Consider the following 19,986-nt stretch of genomic DNA (forward strand, 5'->3'; position numbering starts at 1 on the left):
GGGGGGTGTCCCCCCTCCCACGGTGAGAACTTTTTGCATTTTGATGTTGCAAAATGGTGCAATTTGATGCATGTTTTTGCGTGTTTTAACGAGTTGAAGCAGTCCCACTTGTTTGAGGTTGCAGTATATTTTAGTGTAGATTATTATTGAACAATTTGCCTATAAAATGGTATCATTTAAATAATCTTCTTGTATTAATTCGTACACTGAATATCATGAACGCTGTCTGTTCAGCAATCAAACAGAAAAAGCATGCACACGAGGGTGTAGATAGGGGCATATCCCCTCCCACACGAAGGTGATTTTGCGTTTTCAGACCTGAAATTCAGCGATCTGGTGCAAATTTTTGGTGTAATACTTTTTCATCGAAGTGTTAAAATCACGGAATTTAGCTCTTATTCCGAATGTGCACCATCTGTGTGTCAGTGTATAAAGTCTAGTGAGGTAGAGCTTAGGGGGAGGGGAATTCCGCCTCCCGCTCGCGGACCTTTTGCGTTTTTAGAATTGAAATAAAGCGATCTGGGTATAGCCACAGTCTACTTCTATGCATGGCGGAAGGGGGGGGGGGGGGGGGGAGGAGGGGCGGGTGAGCAGGGAGAAGGCGTGGGCGAGTGTTATCTCCACCCTTCCCTTCCGATGGAGCTTTTGCCTTTTTAAGGTTGAAATTGAGATATCTCGTATACGCATATTTGATGGAATCAACATTTGGGAAATCAAAAAAAAAAAAAACTGATGGGGGGAGGGGACTGAGGGAGGAAAGGGTCGATTAAAAGGGGAAATTCCCCTTACACAAGAGGGAACCTTGAGTTTTTGGAATGTATGTGATAAGTCTTGTGCACTCAGAATTATTCATAATTTTTTTTTGTAAATCTAAAAAGTGTACTAAGCTAGGGAAAGAGGCACAGAGGGGGGAGGGTTTGGGAGGGGGCTACCCCCTCCCAAGCACGAGAGATTTTGCATATTTTGAATTGAAATTCAACGATCTGGTGCACACTTTGAGTGAAATATTCAAAAAAATATCTTATTTGATGAAAGGTTGCAAAGGAGACCCGCTTCATGTGCATGCATACAGTATACACGCATTTTTTTTTTCCGCCTCCCAAATCCCCGGTCCAAATCTTAGGGGGGGGGGGGGGGGCGACCGCCCCCATCGCCCCCCCCCCTGGCTACGCCAGTGGCCCTCACCTAGTGCCATCACATAAAGCAAACGGAATCGAAATCGGGTTAGAAATGGCGAAGGAGTAGCATTTTGTAGCAAAATGTACAATATAGGTCAAAGGTCAAGGTCAAAGGTCACAACTGAAATTCTGTGTAGAAGTTTCAAAGCTCCCATGTAGTGCTCTCATATAAAGCAAACAGAATCAAAATCGGCTCATAAATGACAGAGAAGTAGCAAATTGAACATTTTGATCACACACGGACGCACACACGGACGCACACACGGACACACAGACACACGGACGGACACACGGACACACACACGTACGGAGCCTGTTTCATAGTCCCCTGCTCGAACTCGTTCGACAGGGACAAATGATACCTTTTAAATGATATATTGGTCACTATTAAAAGGTACATTTTTGAAATTATGGTCAAAAGAAGGACACATATTTTGATTATTATCTTTATTTTTTTTACCTTTAATCGCAAATATCTCCATTTAGCAAATATGGACTTATCGGTTTTTGCGAACAAACTCTTCAAATACAATTTCAAGATATACAAGCCTTATTAAAAGTAATGAATGTGATCTGTTTAGATTTATTTGTACCCAGAAACCTATCATAATCATTACATACTTCCTCAGTAGCCTAGGGTCAATATTGATAGAAGTCATAACTCCCACCAACACAATGAAATGTATTTATCGAAGTAATTAAAGTGCTCTCTGCCCTTCTTAGAAAGCTACATTTGTAGAATAGACTATTTGTATTTAATGAACTTAAAAGAGTGCATGTTGATGCTTACGTTGAATATAAGTGCTTGCAGTTTTAGATTCTTACCTTTGCAGAAAAAAGTAACGAAATACAAATATATTCAACGAAACAGAGTATTATTTAGTATTGTTGTACAAAAACAAATCTAGATTGCAAATTTCGTTTGAAAATTACTTCAGCTTGTAATAACCCCAGACTATGAAATTCTAAAAATATTGTACTGCGCCTGGATGTTATACATTCAAACGTGTGCTTCAAAATAAACTGTTTTGCACTACGCTGGTGACAACAAGAATCAATAGATGATTTTCGATAACATTGACATCGATTTTGATTCTTTTAAAAGGTTCTTTAACAGATTCCTATGGTCTTACTGTTAATTTCGACTTTTTTTCTTTCATTAAATTTCGCAGCTTCAGGCACCCAACTGATACCTTACTTAAAGGACAAGTCCACCTTCATGATGGGTTATACATGTTCATTAAGTGAATGCAACAATATTAATAGAGCACATCAGATAAAGTTTTTGGGAAATGGGACCATCCCTCCTAGAATTTTGAATTTTTGAAGTTTCTGCGCTTTGACTTCTGGATGTGAAGGCTATTACACAATGTGTTGTCACATACGTAGAATGATATAAGGAGATAATGAAGAGAATTTCACATAGTGTTATCAAATAAGTGCATTCTTCTTCGACTTGTCTTGTTTTCCCCAAACTCGCACTGATGTGTTTTACTGATATTGCTGCATTCACTCAATCCATAAGTGGACTTGTAATGAAATTCTGTCACTATGGTGGGCTTGTTGCTGTTTTGTTTTTGTTGTACCTGTGCATGCATGCTCGTGTATAGAGTGGACCTGCGTGTGCGCAGTGTGTACATGTGTGTATGTATGTTTGTATGCTTTAGGTTTTTTTTCCTTTAGGGACCCCCCCCCCCCACCCCCCACAAGCATCTGATTCATTGTCAATTGTATAATTCTATACGGATAAGGTTTCCCTGTGAAATATTCCCTTTCGTCTATATCGGTGCTGGTCGGTTTTAAATTACGCTCCGGCGCTTGCGTGGTCCTTCCCCATCCCATAGCCTCCCCCCCCCCCCCCCCCCAACCCTCCACTTCTCACCGCCATGTTCTTCCCAGACTCTGCCCCGCTAGGTCGCTTTAATATAACAGATTATTCTTGTTTACCATCACCCAAACAGACAAACAGAATAAAAGGAAAAAAAAAGTAGAGACGGTAAAAATACAAAAGATCTGGTTTGAAAATTATAGTCAAATGAATAACAACAACCAAAGCTCACTTAATTCTGCTGTTGTGGCTTGTTGTATAGTAAGCACGGAATATACTGCGTACAGCATGAACGCGGAAACTTGTGTATAGGCCTAATGACACTGTATGCAGACTAATGTGTGCATTTTGTGCGTCAGTCAATCTTTGAAAGAAGTTCTAGTACGATGTATACTGAGGCATCGACGGCATAGTGTAATGGGACTATTGTGTCGTGTTCTACCTACCTCGATGCCTTGCAATACTTAGGAAATGAGAAACCCTGCGTGAACTTTGGACCTAACACGTCACGTCATGTGCAGAAATATGAATAGGCGGGAACGGCCGCATAACAACAACTATGCGTCGGTAGAAAATATTTTGTACGGCGTACAATGTAGTTTACAGTACACTGTTTCTTTTTTTTTCCTGTTCTCCTCACGCTAACCCAGTATATTTTCAAGGACTATATTTTCAATTATAGACGACTCAGACTCTCATTTTCAGACGTGGTACGGATGAATTTCGAAGAATGAACCTCAATATCTGTAATGTTTTCTCATTAAAAATTTGAACTTTGTGGAGTATTTCTACTCGTGCTTATAGAAAGAAAAAAAAATCGAATATCAAATTACTATTTCATTTGATTTATTTCCTTTTTTTTTACATTTAGGTAGCATTGTGTTATAAGCTCCCTGAAAGGGATAACATCCTCATGTGTATTCCTGATCATTCAATGTTATTGATGGAATGCAATAAAAGATGTGTATCGGTATAAGAAGGTGACATTTATACACACTCGATACCAATCTTATTAGGTCTAGAAGGACAGTCTTATTACGCAAATACGAAAACTGATAAAATTTTATTAACGAGCGACATGAGAAGGACACAGCTGTTCCCTGTCTCTTGGAAGAAATAATCACTTCCTGGTCCCAACAGTTAATAGGCAGTCAGTAGGAATTAAAATGGAGTTGAAAATATGTGACAAAGCTTTTCAGCCTCAGAAGAAGAAGAAGAAGAAGAAGAAGAAGAAGAAGAAACGCCTCTGCACGATTTTGACCGCTCACTAAATTAAGTGAATAATAATAATTAGTATCATTACAATGCACGATTTTATACCAATTGTAGAATTTTGGCTTTCGTTGTTTTCGGGCATATCGCCCTCTACACTCAGAGTTAATCCATCACACTGTCTCCTCGCGTTGCATTGGTCGACTATTGTCGCTTCCCGAGTGAAATTCGTGACTATTTGGTAGACAAACCCGACTTGACGGATATTGCCATCAAATCGTATGGTCACTCTGTTTTATATAGATTTTCCTATTCTTACACTGTCTGTATGGGCAGGAGATACTATTACTAACATAACTGTACCGCGTACCGGCAGTACCGGTTACTGGTAAAACACTATACGCCCCAGGGATACTGCGCCATTTGTGCACACATAAGAATGTGATTGCTGTTATGGGTTCCGTGGCTTCGATGCAGAAGGTAAGTTTACCATGCAACCTATAGTGTAAACCTTATGGAACTTTCCCCGAGAATTGTGAACGGGGACTGAATCAGATTTCTTTGTGAGTAAACTGTAAATCACTGAATAGTGTATACGCCCCCCTTTCTTAACGACAGAGTCAATAAGTAAGATTGTATTACATGTATGTACACGAGGAAATTTCCCAATTTCGTTTGACATGTTTGAAACGATGAATGAATGATTAATGTAGGCTAAGCAAACTGAAATAGGGGCCTACATTCCATGTCTTTTAGTTAAACCATGCTCGGCCCATGGTGAATGCAACAGGGCTGCACGGACTGATACATTTTGATAACCAACAGGAATAGTGCATAGACGTTGGGTGTCATGAAGTCGGTATCATGAAGCCAGTGAAAATGACTTTATCCTTCTATGAATGCGTATTTTAGTGTACAAGCTTAGTCATTACCAACATTCAGAGGAGATGCTCGGGCTTTAAGAAATACAGCGAAACAGAATCGTCAGATAAAAGTGGAATAACGTCATCTTTTTTGCCTGTGCGCAGATGGTGTGAAAAAAAAAAACAGAGTTTGATACCTGTTATGAGCCACCACTTTATATGTGACCGTGCACCTCAAAACGAACATAAAGTCGCACACACTGATTTTGCGTGAGGACTGAAAATAAGTGAAATGGGTCAACCTAGCCGAACTTGACTTTTTCATATTTTCTGAAAGAGCGGGTCTTCTTTTACATTATGCTAAAATTTGGTATCATGAAACGGGCAGAAAAGTGTGTTTTTTTAGCAGTTTATCTCAAACATTTTTGGTAGAATAGTGTGATTAGGTGTGTCTTTAGAATCCCTTTTTCATTTCTGAAAAACCTTGTCCACACTCTTCACTTTCAACTCTAATAACTTTTGAAAGGATAGTGCTACTGCTTTGAAAGTTGGCACTAATTATGGACAGAATGTATTAATGAGGCATGCTTAATTTCAGTTTAATCTGATAATTCCTTCATTGTTGTCACTCTGGTGGTTTACTTCCTGTTTTTTGTCCCATTCATCGCACAGCCAGCACGGTTTGGTGAAGATTAAGCGCTTGAATAAACACTGACTTCAGAGCCTCTTTTCTCAGTTCACACTTTTCCTGAGTTTGTCTGTCTGGCGACTTTTTGTTTGTTTTGAGGTGCAGGGTCACATATATATATATATATATATATATATATATATCATATAATATATATATATATATATATATATATATATATATATTATATATATATTATATATATATATATTATATATATATATATATATATTATATATATATATATTATATATATATATTATATATACATATATATGTATATATATATATATATATATATAAGTGTATATATATGAAGAGTTTGTTCGCAAAAACCGATAAGTCCATATTTGCCAAATTGAGATAATTGCGATTAAAGGTCAAGAAAAATAAAGAGAATACTAAGAAAAGGTTTGCTTATTTTGACCATAACTTCAAGAATATACCTTTGTTTGTAGTGACCAATATATCATTTAAAAGGTATTATTTTGTACTTTATGACAGAGACCGTACTTCAAAATCTTCCATACTTCAAAATCTTCAAAAATGGAGTTATCGGTTATATGTTTATATATATATGTATAAACATATGTTATCAATAAATCCATAATTTAGTGGATTTGATAATAATACTTTTTACAAATGTATTTTATTTCTTGTAGGCCTACTTTGACTTTGAATCATGGCGGTGATTCAGTGAGATTAAAGGTGACACATAAACGATATTGGCAGTATCGTATATTTTGTGTCATGTCCCTGTACCGTAGCTACTATTATTGCTATACAATGTGCTTGTTAATGCACGGTAGGACTGTCGATGGGTTGTGCGGGAGGCGTGGGGAATCCCGCTTGAACTTTGAACTATTGCTTTGAACCTGGATGGCAGTGGATCGTGTAGTACGATTTCAAGAGGGCGTCCTTGTATGTGCGTCGATATATTAATCAAAAATCCTTGACCGTTTCACAAAATTGTACCAGATACTAGAATAATGAAGAAAAGAAATAATTCAAAACCAGATATACACTTTGGCAAAAAAAAAATATATATATAAATAGCTGCCGACATTGAACATGGATTCTTCTCTAAACTGCATTTTGATTGGAAGATGGAAGGTTTTCCTATGAAATTTGAAGGGACTATGTTTCATTAGGTGCCTGTACAGATACCATGTGATTTTTTGAGTGAAAAGAACTCCTAATCTGGTTTAGCAAACCCTTGGACAGAGTTTGATTTCAAGAACTGACTTTGGGAATTCGATGGATGAAAGGGGATACCTCACTTTTTCAGGTCCCCAAAGATGAAACACCTCATTTCTTCCAGCTATTTCATAATTATGAAATGTTCTTTGAATTTTGAATTTTAACACACATCGCAATGGGGAAATATTTTCCAGTGTGAGTCATAGTAGTCCTTATTTGGTCAATTCCGCGGTAACGGAATTACAAATCAGAGAATTTTGGTTCATATTCTTTCACCCCGTATACTGGATTGATTACTTTGCCTTCTCTTGATACATTTAAAAGATGCAGAGGTACTCACACTGTCACCCTAAATACACATTTGTTAAATGTTCTCACTTGGTTGGTTACAAAGGAGGTCTATGTGCGATGGTAACGGAGTTACCAGAAAATTGAGTCACAACTTCAACTCTGACTTTGGGAGTTGTTTCTCTGACCAAGTTAGATAAAAGAAAAAAATCAATTTTGACACGAATATCTAACGGGATCCAATATTTCGACATAGCAGACCCTACTTTGTGAAATATTGCCCTTCGTCTATATCGGTGCTGGTCGGTTTGAATTACGCTCCCGGTGCTTGTGTGGTCCTTCCCCATCCCCAGCCCCCCCCCCCCCCCACCCTCCACTTCTCACCGCCATGTTCCTCCCAGACTCTGCCCCGACCTCGGTATAGGTCGCTTTAATATAACATATTTCTTGTTTACCATCACCCACACAGACAAACAGACGGGGAAAAAAGAAATAGCAACGGTAAAAGATACAAAAGATCTGGTTTGAAAATTACAGTCAAAAGTACAACAACCTAAGCTCACTTCTGCTGCTGTGTGGCTTCTTGTAGTCAGCACGGAATAAAATACTGCGTACAGCATGAACGCGGAAACATTACATTGCACTAATGTGTGTAGGCCTAATGTATGCAGACTAATGTGTGCATTTTGTGCGTCAGTCAATCTTTGAAAGAAGTTCTAGTACGATGTATACTGAGGCATCGGCAGCATAGTGTAACGGTACTGTAATTGTGTCGTGTTCTATCTACCTCGATGCCTTGCAATAGGAAATGAGAAACCCCGCGTGAACTTTGGACCTAGCACGTCATGTGCAGAAATATGAATAGGCGGGAACGGCCGCATAACAACAACTAGAGATTGTAATTTGTCATTACTGACAAATTAAGGTGATCCGATTTTTTTAAAATCAATGATTCGAGTCCTGATCGCAATAGGCATGACCATACAGGTTTCATTTGTGTTTAGAGACATTGGCCGTGTGATGTTTGGATTCTCATTTAGAAAAGTAAGTCATGTCTGCCATCTTTGGTACTAATTCTGTATACACTAGATAACGATGATACAGCAACAAATACATATGACCTTTGACCCACCTTTACACTCCCAAAATGGCATCTGAGGAAAAAGTGGTTATTTTGTGAAATGATTCTCGCGACATCGTCTATACGTGTGCAAAATATGGGAAAGATAGGACAGGTATTCACCAAGATACAAGATGAAATATTTATGACCTTTGACCCTAAATTACATAACCAAGATGGTGTCCGATCAAGTAGTTGTTATTTTATGAAATAATGTACGTGACATGAACTTAACATGTGCAAAATATGGGGGTGATAGGGGCTGTTTTTCTTAAGTTATTGCAAAGAAAGTTGCAGAATGAAAGAAATATCTAAATACATAGAAGATAAGCTTTAATTTCAAGCAAGTTTTTTGACGTGATCCCGACATCGTATGAAAAAACAAAGGGCACATTAACGATAGCCCAAAGTCTCAGCTACAACATATTAAAATTTTGGAGAAATTCACCGAAGCATAAGTGAGCTAGTGCTCGATAAAGATAGTCATGTCAATTTTCATTTCCATAAAAATTGAACTCCCATAGAGATTACACCGAAACTGGTCAAATTTGACAAGGTTACCTTCAATCCATTTTTATGAGGTGATGCTGTCATCCAATCAAAATTGTGTTACGATACGAATGAAAGACGATTAAATAAGCTACATTATACTGAAATTTTGGTGAAAATTGGCAAAGGATTAGTGAGATACGCTCGAGTAAACTTGAAATTTGATGACGTCATTTTGAAAATTTACTTTTTTTACTTTATTAAGAAATTTGATATCTTTTAATCATTTTGCCAGCATCGCCATCCCATGAAATAACATATCCAACTCATCAACTTTCAGAATATGTAAAGAAAATGGGAGGTTACCGTCCATCCTGACGAGTAAAATCGGATTTAAAATTGGCGTTTTTTTGGCATCGTTGCACTGTTATCGCCATTGACGCGCGCGCGGAATTTCGACTTTGACGGGCCCTATGACGTCATATTGAGTTGGATTGACTTGAAACTTGGTAGAAATATTTTTTGACATTTCAGACATCTGATCAAGGTGAAAAAGCGGGAAATTTATATTGCATATGAGCTGTGCGTTCGTATGTGCGCGCGCGCGTACGCGTCCGTCCGATTTTTTCAATTTTTCAAAAAATGCTCCAAATGGTCTGAAACGTGTGCAAAATAAATTTGAGCTCGATTGGAGCATACAAGTATTTCAACGCGCGCGTACGCGCACGTTTTAAGGGTAGAGATGACTTTTGAGAATATGAGTAAAATGCGCTTGACTTGAACTATATGTGACGTAAATTTGATTGAAAAATTCCATTCCATTAATGAGATATGAATGAAAATGTGTTTTCATATAATGACGTCATAGTGACGTCACGGTCGACTGATCACAATGATTTTACAAGATTTGTCGTCTTTGGGTCACCATACATATATGGTATAAGTTTGACATTGATAGGCAATGCACTTTCTGAGCTAACCTCTGCACAACTTTTGGGGAGAAATAAAGAAAAAGAAGAAGAAAGAATCCGTACAGATACAGAAGGTGATCCGAGAGGATACTCGGATCACCTATCTATGCGTTCTTAGAAAATATGTTGTACGGCGTACAATGTAGTTTACAGTACACTGTTTCTTTTTTTTCCTGCTCTGCTCACGCTAGCCCAGTATATTTCCAAGGACTACATTGTCAATTATAGGCAACTCAGACTCTCATTTTCAGACGTGGCACGGATGAATTTCGAAGAATGAACCTCAATATCTGTAATGTTTTCTCATTAAAAATTTAAACTTTGTGGAGTATTTAACTCGTGCTGATAGAAAGCAAAAATCGACTATTAAATTACTATTTCATTTGATTTACTTCCTTTTTTGTTTACATTTAGGTAGCATTGTGTTATAAGCTCCCTGAAAGGGATTCTCATGTGTATTCCTGATCATTAGGTGATCCGAGTATCCTCTCGGATCACCTTCTGTATCTGTACGGATTCTTTCTTCTTCTTTATTAGGTGATCCGAGTGTCCTCTCGGATCACCTTCTGTATCTGTACGGATTCTTTCTTCTTTTTTTTTTCTTTATTTCTCCCCAAAAGTTGTGCAGAGGTTAGCTCAGAAAGTGCTATGGCTATCAAGTTCAAACTTATACCATGTATGCATCATGTCCCAAAGACGACAAATCTAATGTATCATTGTGATCAGTCAACCGTGTCGTCACTATGACGTCATTATATGAAAACACATTCTCAATCATATCTCATTAATGGAATATAATTTTTCAATGAAATTTGCGTCACATATATTTCAACTTATGTGCATTCTACTCATGTTCTCAAAATTTATATTTTCTCTTAAAACGTGCGCGTACGCGCGCGTTGAAATATTTGTATGCTCCAATCGAGCTCAAAATTTTTTGCACACGTTTCAGACCATTTGGAGCATTTTTTGAAAAATTGAAAAAATCGGACGGACGCGTACGCGCGCGCGAATATACGCACGCACAGCTCATATGTAATTGAAATTTCCAGTTTTTTCACTTCGATCGGATGTGTAAAATGTCAAGGAATATTTCTACCAAGTTTCAAGTCAATCCAACTCATTATGACGTCATACGGGCCCGTCAAAATTGAAATTCCGCGCGCGCGTCAGTGGCGATATACAGTGCGAATATGCCAAAAACCGCCAATTTTAAATCCGATTTTACACGTCAGGATGGACGGTAACCCCTCATTTTCTTTGCATATTTTGAAAGCTGATGAGTTTTACATGTCATTTCATAGGTTGGCGATACTGAAAAAAATGATTAAAACATATCAAATTTCTTAATAAAGTAAAAAAGTAAATTTTCAGAATGACGTCATCAAATTTCAAGTTTACTCAAGCGCATCTCATTTATCCTTTGTCAATTTTCACCCAAATTTCAATATGTTGTAGCTTATTTAATGGTCTTTCAGTCATATGATAACAACATTTTGATTGGATGACGTCATCGCCTCGTAAGAATGGATTGAATGTATTCTTGTAGAATTTGACCAGTTTACGTGTCATCTCTATGGGAGAGCAGTTTTTCTGGCAGTGAAAATTGACATGACTGTCTTTTTCGAGCACTTGCTCACTTATGCTTCAGTGAATTTCTCCCAGATTTTAGTATGTTGTAGCTGAGACTTTGGGCTATCGCGAATGTGCCCTCCATTTTTTTCATACGACGTCGGAATCACGTCGAAAAACTTGGTTGAAAATGGCACGAGGCTTCGATGCAGCGTCATTTTGCTTAACACACAGGGCCTATGGAGCATGAAATAGGTCATTGCATAGCGCATTCGACTCGTAATCCTAAGGTCCCTGGTTCGAGGCTCACCCCTGCCAATATTTTTTTAAATTATTTTAGGCACTTTTTTCTTCTTTTTTTTCTTCTTAATCTCCCTTCCTAACTTTTATGCTTCTCCTTCAAATTTCTATAAAATAACATAATTTTTTCTTTATTTTTCTTTCTTTCTACTACTTTCTGTGCAATAGATGAACAACAACAATGGCTATCAATCCCATATTTTGCACATGTTTAGTTCATGTCACGTACATTATTTCATAAAATTACAGCTACTTGATCAGACACCATCTTGGGTATGTAAATTAGGGTCAAAGGTCATAAATGTTTCATCCTGTATCTTGGTGAATACATGTCCTATCTTTCCAATATTTTGCCCACACAAAGACCATGTTACAAGGATCATTTCACAAATTAACCACTTTTTGCTCAGACGCCATCTTGGGTGTGCAAAGTGAGGTCAAAGGTCATATGTATTTCTTTCTGTATTTTCGTTATGACGTGTTATCTCTATGGGAGGGATTTTTTTTTTTTCAATGTGAAAATTGACATGCTTTTCTTCATCGAGCACTAGCTAACTTACCCTTCGGTGAATTTCTCCCAGATTTTATTTTGTAGCTAAGACTTTGCATTTTGTATCTTGGTGAATACTATGCCCTATCTTTGCCATATTTTGCACATGAATATAGACGATGTCGCAAGAATCATTTCACAAAATAACCACTTTTTCCTCAGATGCCATCTTGGGAGTGACGTCATTATATGAAAACACATTCTCAATCATATCTCATTAATGGAATATAATTTTTCAATGAAATTTACGTCACATATATTTCAAGTTATGCACATTCTACTCATGTTCTCAAAATTCATGTTTTCTTAAAACGTGCGCGTACGCGCGCGTTGAAATATTTGTATGCGCCAATCGAGCTCAAATTTTTTTTGCACACGTTTCAGACCATTTGGAGCATTTTCTGAAAAATTGAAAAAATCGGACGGACGCGTACGCGCCGCACATACACGCACGCACAGCTCATATGCAATAGAAATTTCCCGTTTTTTCACACGGATCGGATGTCTGAAATGTCAAGGAATATTTCTACCAAGTTTCAAGTTAATCAGACTCAATATGACGTCATACAGGCCCGTCAAAGTTGAAATTCCGCGCGCGCGTCAATGGCGATATACAGTGCAACTATGCCAAAAAACTGCCAATTTTAAATCCAATTTTACACGTCAGGATGGACGGTGACCCCACATTTTCTTTACATTTTTTGAAAGCTGATGAATTGTACATGTCATTTCATGGGGTGGTAATGCTGACAAAATGATTAAAAGATATCAAATGTCTTAATAAAGTAAAAAAAGTAAATTTTCAAAATGACGTCATCAAATATCAAGTTCATTCGAGCGTATCTCACTAGTCCTTTGTCAATTTTCACCCAGATTTCAGTATGTTTGGATAGCTTATTTAATGTTCTTTCAAACATAAACTTACAAAATTTTGATTGGATAACGGTATCAACTCGTAAAAATGGATTGAAAGTAATCCTGTCAAATTTGACCAGTTTACTTGTTATCTCTATGGGAGTGCAGTTTTTCTGGAAATGAAAATTGACATGACTATATTTATCGAGCACTAGCTCACTTACCCTTCGGTAAATTTCTCCCAGATTTTAATATGTTGTAGCTGAGACTTTACGCTACCGTTAGTGTGCCCTTCGTTTTTTCATAAGATGTCGGAATCGCGTCAAAAATTTTTGTTGAAATTCAGGCTTATCTTCGATGTATTGAGATATTTCTTTCTTTCTGCAACTTTCTATGCAATAACTCAAGAAAAACGGCCTCTATCACTTCCATATTTTGCACATGTTTAGTTCATGTCACGTAAATTATTTCATAAAATAACAACTACTTGATCGGACTCCATCTTGGGTATGTAAATTAGGGTCAAAGGTCATAAGTGTTTCATCATGTATCTTAGTGAATACATGTCCTATCTTTCCCATATTTTGCACGAGCAAAGACCATGTTACAAGGATCATTTCACAAAATAACTACATTTTACTCAGATGCCATCTTGTCTGTGCAAATTGAGGTCAAAGGTCATATGTACAAGCTGTACTTCTTTTTGTATCTTCGTGATGACGTGTTATCTCTATGGGAGGGAATTTTTTTAAATGTGAAAATTGACATGGTTGTCTTTATCGAGCACTAGCTCACTTACCCTTCGGTGAATTTCTCCTAGATTTTAATATGTTGTAGCTGAGACTTTGTGCTATCGTGAACTTGCATTTCGTTTTTTTATACGATGTCGGGATCACGATAAAAAACTTGGTTGAAATTAAAGCTTATCTTCTATGTATTGAGATATTTCTTTTTTTTCTGCAACTTTCTTTGCAATAACTCAAGAAAAACAGCCCCTATCACCCCCATATTTTGCACATGTTTAGTTCATGTCAGGTACATTATTTCATAAAATAACAACTACTAGATCGGACAATATCTTGGGTATGTAAATTAGGGTCAAAGGTCATAAATGTTTCATCTTGTATCTTGGTGAATACCTGTCCTATCTATCCCATATTTTTCACACGTATAGACGATGTCGCGAGAATCATTTCACAAAATAACCACTATTTCATCAGATGCAATCTTGGGAGTGCAAATGTGGGTCAAAGGTCATATGTTCTTGTTGCTGTTTCTTCGTTATAGTGTATACAGAATTTGGTACCAAACATGGCAGATATGACTCCCTTTGCTAAATGAGAATCCAAACATAACACGGCCAATGTCTCTAAACACAGATGAAACTTGTATGGTCATGCCTATTGCGATCAGGACTCGAATCATTGATAAAAAAAAATCGGATCACCTTAATTTGTCGGTGATGACAAATTACAATCTCTAGTTCAATGTTATTGATGGAATGCGGCAAAAGATGAGTATCGGTATAAGAAGGTGACATTTATACACACTCGATACCAATCTTATGAGGTCTAGAAGGACAGTCTTATTACGCAAATACGAAAATTGATAAAATTTTTATTAACGAGCGACATGAAAAGGACACAGATGTTCCCTGTCTCTTGGAAGAAATAATCACTTCCTGGTCACAACAGTTAATAGGCAGTCAGTAGGAATTAAAATGGAGTTGAAAATATGTGACAAAGCTTTTCAGCCTGAGAAGAAGAAGAAGAAGAACAAACGCCTCTGCACGATTTTGCCCGCTCACTACATCAAGTGAATAATAATATATTAGTACAATGCACGATCTTATACCAATTGTAGAATTTTGGCTTTCGTGGTTCTCGGGCGTATCGCCCTCTACACTCAGAGTTAATCCATCACACTGTCTCCTCGCGTTGCACTGGTCGACTATTGTCGCTTCCCGAGTGAAATTCGTGACTATGTATTTGGTAGACAAACCCGACTTGACGGATATTGCCATCAAATCGTATGGTCACTCTGTTTTATATAGATTGTCCTATTCTCAGACTGTCTGTATGGGCAGGAGATACTATTGATAACATAACTGTACCGCGTACCGGCAGTACCGGTTACTGGTAAAATACTACGCCCCGGGGATACTGCACCCTTTGTGCACACATAACAATGTGATTGCTGTTCTGGGTTCTGTGGCTTCGATGCAGAAGGTAAGTTTATCATGCAACCTATTGTAGTATTCTTCTCTCCTACGAAGAATGACCTTATGCACACAGAGCAGGTTTGCAGTCAGTGGCTCTAACTTTATTGATGTCTGGCAGCCAACTGTCTTCTGGCTGGTATTGTACAACCTATTTACAGGTGGGTATAGTTGATGGACATTGTATACAAACTATGGATCGACATATGATCTTATATCCAATTATCCAGTGGTCATCTAAGACGGTCAGCCTGGACTACCTGATCTTGCTTGAGCGTGCTTCATTAGTTCATCTAATAACTTGTGGTCGCCAGCCTAGTCTGGTCTGGCTGTCAGTCAAGACACTACACTTATAGTGTAATCTTTATGGAATTTTCCCTGAGAATTGTGAACGGGGACTGAATCAGATTTCTTTGTGAGTAACCTGTAAATCACTGAATAGTGTATACGTCCCAACAGAGTCAATACGTAAGATTGTATTACATGTAGGGCCTATGTACACGAGGAAATTTCCCAATTTCGTTGGACATGTTTGAAACGATGAATGAATAATTAATGTAGGCTAAGAAAACTGAAATAGGGGCCTACATTCCATGTCTTTTAGTTAAACCATGCTCGGCCCATGGTGAATGCAACAGGGCTGCACGGACTGATACATTTTGATAACTAACACGAATAGTGCATGGACGTTGGGTGTCATATGAAGTCGGTATCATGAAGCCAGTGAAAATGACTCTGTCCTTCTATGAATGCGTATTTTAGTGTACAAGCTTAGTCATTACCAACATTGAGAGGAGATGCTCGGGCTTGAAAAAATACAGCGAAACAAAATCGTCAGATAAAAAAGGAATAATGTCATCTTTTTTGCCTGTGTGAAAAAAAAAATAGAGGATGGCACCTGTTATGATCAAGCCACCACTTGATATATATATATATATATATATATATATATATCAATTATAAAAAGTAGTAGTAATAATGATAATGCTATCAATAAATCCATAATTTAGTGGATTTGATAATAATACTTTTTACAAATGTATTTTATTTCTTGTAGGCCTACTTTGACTTTGAATCATGGCGGTGATTCAGTGAGATTAAAGGTGACACATAAACGATATTGGCAGTATCGTATATTTTGTGTCATGTCCCTGTACCGTAATTACTATTATTGCTAAACAATGTGCTTGTTAATGCACGGTAGGACTGTCGATGGGTTGTGCGGGAGGCGTGGGGAATCCCGCTTGAACTTTGAACTATTGCTTTGAACCTGGATGGCAGTGGATCGTGTAGTACGATTGCAAGAGGGCGTCCTTGTATGTGCGTCGATATGTTAATCAAAAATCCTTGACCGCTTCACAAAATTGTACCAGATACTAGAATAATGAAGACAAGAAATAATTCAAAACCAGATATACACTTTGGCAAAGAAAAAAAAAATATAAATAGCTGCCGACATTGAACATGGATTCTTCTATAAACTGCACTTTGATTGGAAGATGGAAGGTTTTTTAATGAAATTTGAAGGGACTATGTTTCGTTAGGTGCCTGTACAGATACCATGTGATTTTTTGAGTGAAAAGAACTCCTAATCTGGTTTAGCAAACCCTTGGACAGAGTTTGATTTGAAGAACTGCCTTTGGGAATTCCATGGATGAAAGGGGATACCTCAATTTTTCAGGTCCCCAAAGATCAAACACCTCATTTGAGTATATGAATATAAGAACGACCCAAGTCCATGGAAGACCATTTCGAGTAAACTAAAGAAAACTTCATATTTTTTTGTTTTTCCAATAATATTCTATTTAACTGTGATGGGAAGGCAACATTGTATATACAAATTAGAACATATATTATTATGACAATTAACATTAACATTAATTGTGGAGACGCCATTTTGTGTGATGGACTTGGGTCGTTCTTTGATTCATATGGACTTGGGTCGTTCTTTGATTCATATACATGATATTCTGCTATAGAGATGAGAGAAGGACAAGAGAGGGCGCTATAATATGAATGTAAGAATGACCCAAGTCCTTCATTCTTACATTCATATAAGATTTAACTCATTTATTTCAGGCACTTCCGGGGGTAATTAGGACTTATCAATTACACAAAAGATGAGTCCATGCATAAGCTACAATTTCCCATGTCAAACTGAATTTGGCCAAAAATTGGACTTGGGTCGTTCTTATATTCATATACTCATTTCTCCCAGCTATATCATTTTTGTTCTTTGAATTTTGAATTTTAACACACATCGCAATGAGAAAATATTTTCCAGTGTGAGTCATGATAGTCCTTATTTGGGCAATTCCGCGGTAACGGAATTACAAATCAGAGAATTTTGGCTCATATTCTTTTACCCTGTATACTTGATTGATTACTTTGCCTTCTCCTGATACATTTAAAAGATGCAGATGTACTCACACGGTCACCCCAAATACAAATTTGTTAAATGTTCTCACTTGGTTGGTTACAAAGGAGGTCTGTGATGTGCGATGGTAACGGAGCTACCAGAAAATTGAGTCACAACTTCACCTCTGACTTTGGGAGTTGTTTCTCTGAAATCTATAACACATACACTATAGGTTGTTGTCCGATGTCATCTTTGATTGTGTGAACTTCAATTTAGTTGTATTATTTTTCAAATATTTAATCACATTTTCCCAGCTGCAGGCTTTTTCCCTGTAAAGTCAGTGGTAACGGAATTACACAAATGTGACCATGCACCTCAAAACGAACATAAAGTCGCACACACTGATTTTGCATGAGGACTGAAAATAAGTGAAATGGGTCAACCTAGCCGAACTTGACTTTTTCATATTTTCTGAAAGAGCGGGTCTTCTTCTACATTATGCTAAAATTTGGTATCATAAAACGGGCAGGAAAGTGTGTTTTTTTAGCAGTTTATCTCGACCATTTTTGGTAGAATAGTGTGATTAGGTGTGTCTCTAGAATCCCTTTTTCATTTCTGAAAAACCTTGTCCACACTCTTCATTTTCAACTCTAATAACTTTTGAAAGGATAGTGCTACTGCTTTGAAAGTTGGCACTAATTATGGATTGAATGTGTTAATGAGGCATGCGTAATTTCAGTTCAATCTTATAATCCCTTCATTGTTGTTACTCTGGTGGTTTACTTCCTGTTTTTGGTCCCATTCATAGCACAGCCAGCACGGTTTGTAAAGCGCTTGAATAGACACTGTACTTCAGAGCCTTTTTCCTAAGTTCACACTTTTCCTGAGTTTGTGCTTTCTTTTCAATATTTAGATAGGTTAGGAGAGTCCATTTGATTTGAGTTATACACCAGTTTAAAGCTTAAAGTCTGCTCTTTCAGAATATGGTCTTAACTGAAAATTCATGTCTGGCGTCTGTTTGTTTGTTTTGAGGTGCAGAGTCACAAATGGTAACGGAATTACGCCTTCTGAAATACCTTGGGAAAAATACACATTCTTGGTACTCATGTATTCTGAAATGTCTTGATAAAGATTGTTTATGCCTTTAGCTATAATACAACCACTAAATAAGTACTCTCTAGCATTTGACCTTGAACTTCTACACGTGTATATGTGCCAAATGAGTTTTTATTGTCAAAAAGCATGAAATTTTCGTGCTAACAACTGTGATTTGAAGTTGTAACTATGTCAATCAAGATCTCGTAACTTGTAAGTACCACATCCATCAAAATTTGCCTACTTTCAAGCTAAGAATTTCACACTCTGCAGGTAAATGACATCTAAGACACATGGTGACGGAATTACGCTAGAATAGCCCTACACAAGTACAATAAATCCAGTCAACAATACTCAAGTTTTCTTGTATTTCTTTTGTTGATATCATGCAAGACAAATTTCTCCGTTTTCTTCTTCCTAAATATGCCAATAATTGATGATATGTATTGTAATAAGTATTGTACATAGACATTATTTGCACATGCACAAGAAAATAAGAAAAAAAAACTGTCCGAATTGACACTGAATTCAAATCTAAATCATAAACTGCCAATTTACAGTGCAAGAGCACAGTGTGCAGCCCCATCATTGAACACAATGTTTAATACAAAGGATGCTTGAAACTTTCAATGTGTCAAGTAAAAAGATGCAATTGTGGTTCAATGACAAATATAACAAATTACAATTCAATCATAAATTGAAAAGAAAATTTTCTTGTATGATTATGGTATTGCACCAGTGCGAAATCATTATTATTCATATGTTGTGGCTTATATAAATCACTAAAAACTTTTGACATTTTACTAATAGCTGAAGTTGCCCCCTAGTATATAATGTAGTATGTAATTTAGTAATTCTTTTACAGTGTAAGTCCTATTTAAAATGAACTAAACTAAAATGAAATAGAATACAGCAAAATAACTTTAACAAACTACAACTTGTTTAACCATTAGAGTGAGTCCACCAAATTATGTTAATTCAGAGAAAAGTAATCCATCTGCAGCTCACTGAGTTAGAGTCAGATTAATCAACCATGAATAATGTTAGTATTTACTTCTGACCACACACAAATGATGTCTTCAGAAACACCACAGTGATTTGATCATTTTGACTGTAATCACGACTTGGCCTATGAATTTCCTACAAGTTTCCTGTCTCTTTCTTTCTTCTTTGACTTTGTCTATTTTCTCATCCTGAGTG

General features: G+C 37.1%; 1 protein-coding gene across 2 annotated transcripts in view; it reads left to right on the forward strand.

Annotated features, from left to right (window-relative positions):
* Window positions 1-4,459: 4,459 nt before the first annotated feature.
* The window catches only part of LOC139708988 (uncharacterized), a 141,890-nt gene continuing 126,363 nt past the window's right edge, over window positions 4,460-19,986 (forward strand). For both annotated transcript variants that reach the window (XM_071620957.1, XM_071620958.1), the window contains exon 1: window positions 4,460-4,698. The gene's annotated coding sequence lies outside the window, so the exon portion shown is untranslated. The remainder of the gene's footprint in view (window positions 4,699-19,986) is intronic.

This window comes from Diadema antillarum, unplaced genomic scaffold (assembly GCF_040938485.1).
Source record: "Diadema antillarum isolate AM-2024a unplaced genomic scaffold, OU_Dant_1.0 seq00001394_RagTag, whole genome shotgun sequence".
Taxonomy (NCBI): Eukaryota; Metazoa; Echinodermata; class Echinoidea; order Diadematoida; family Diadematidae; genus Diadema; species Diadema antillarum.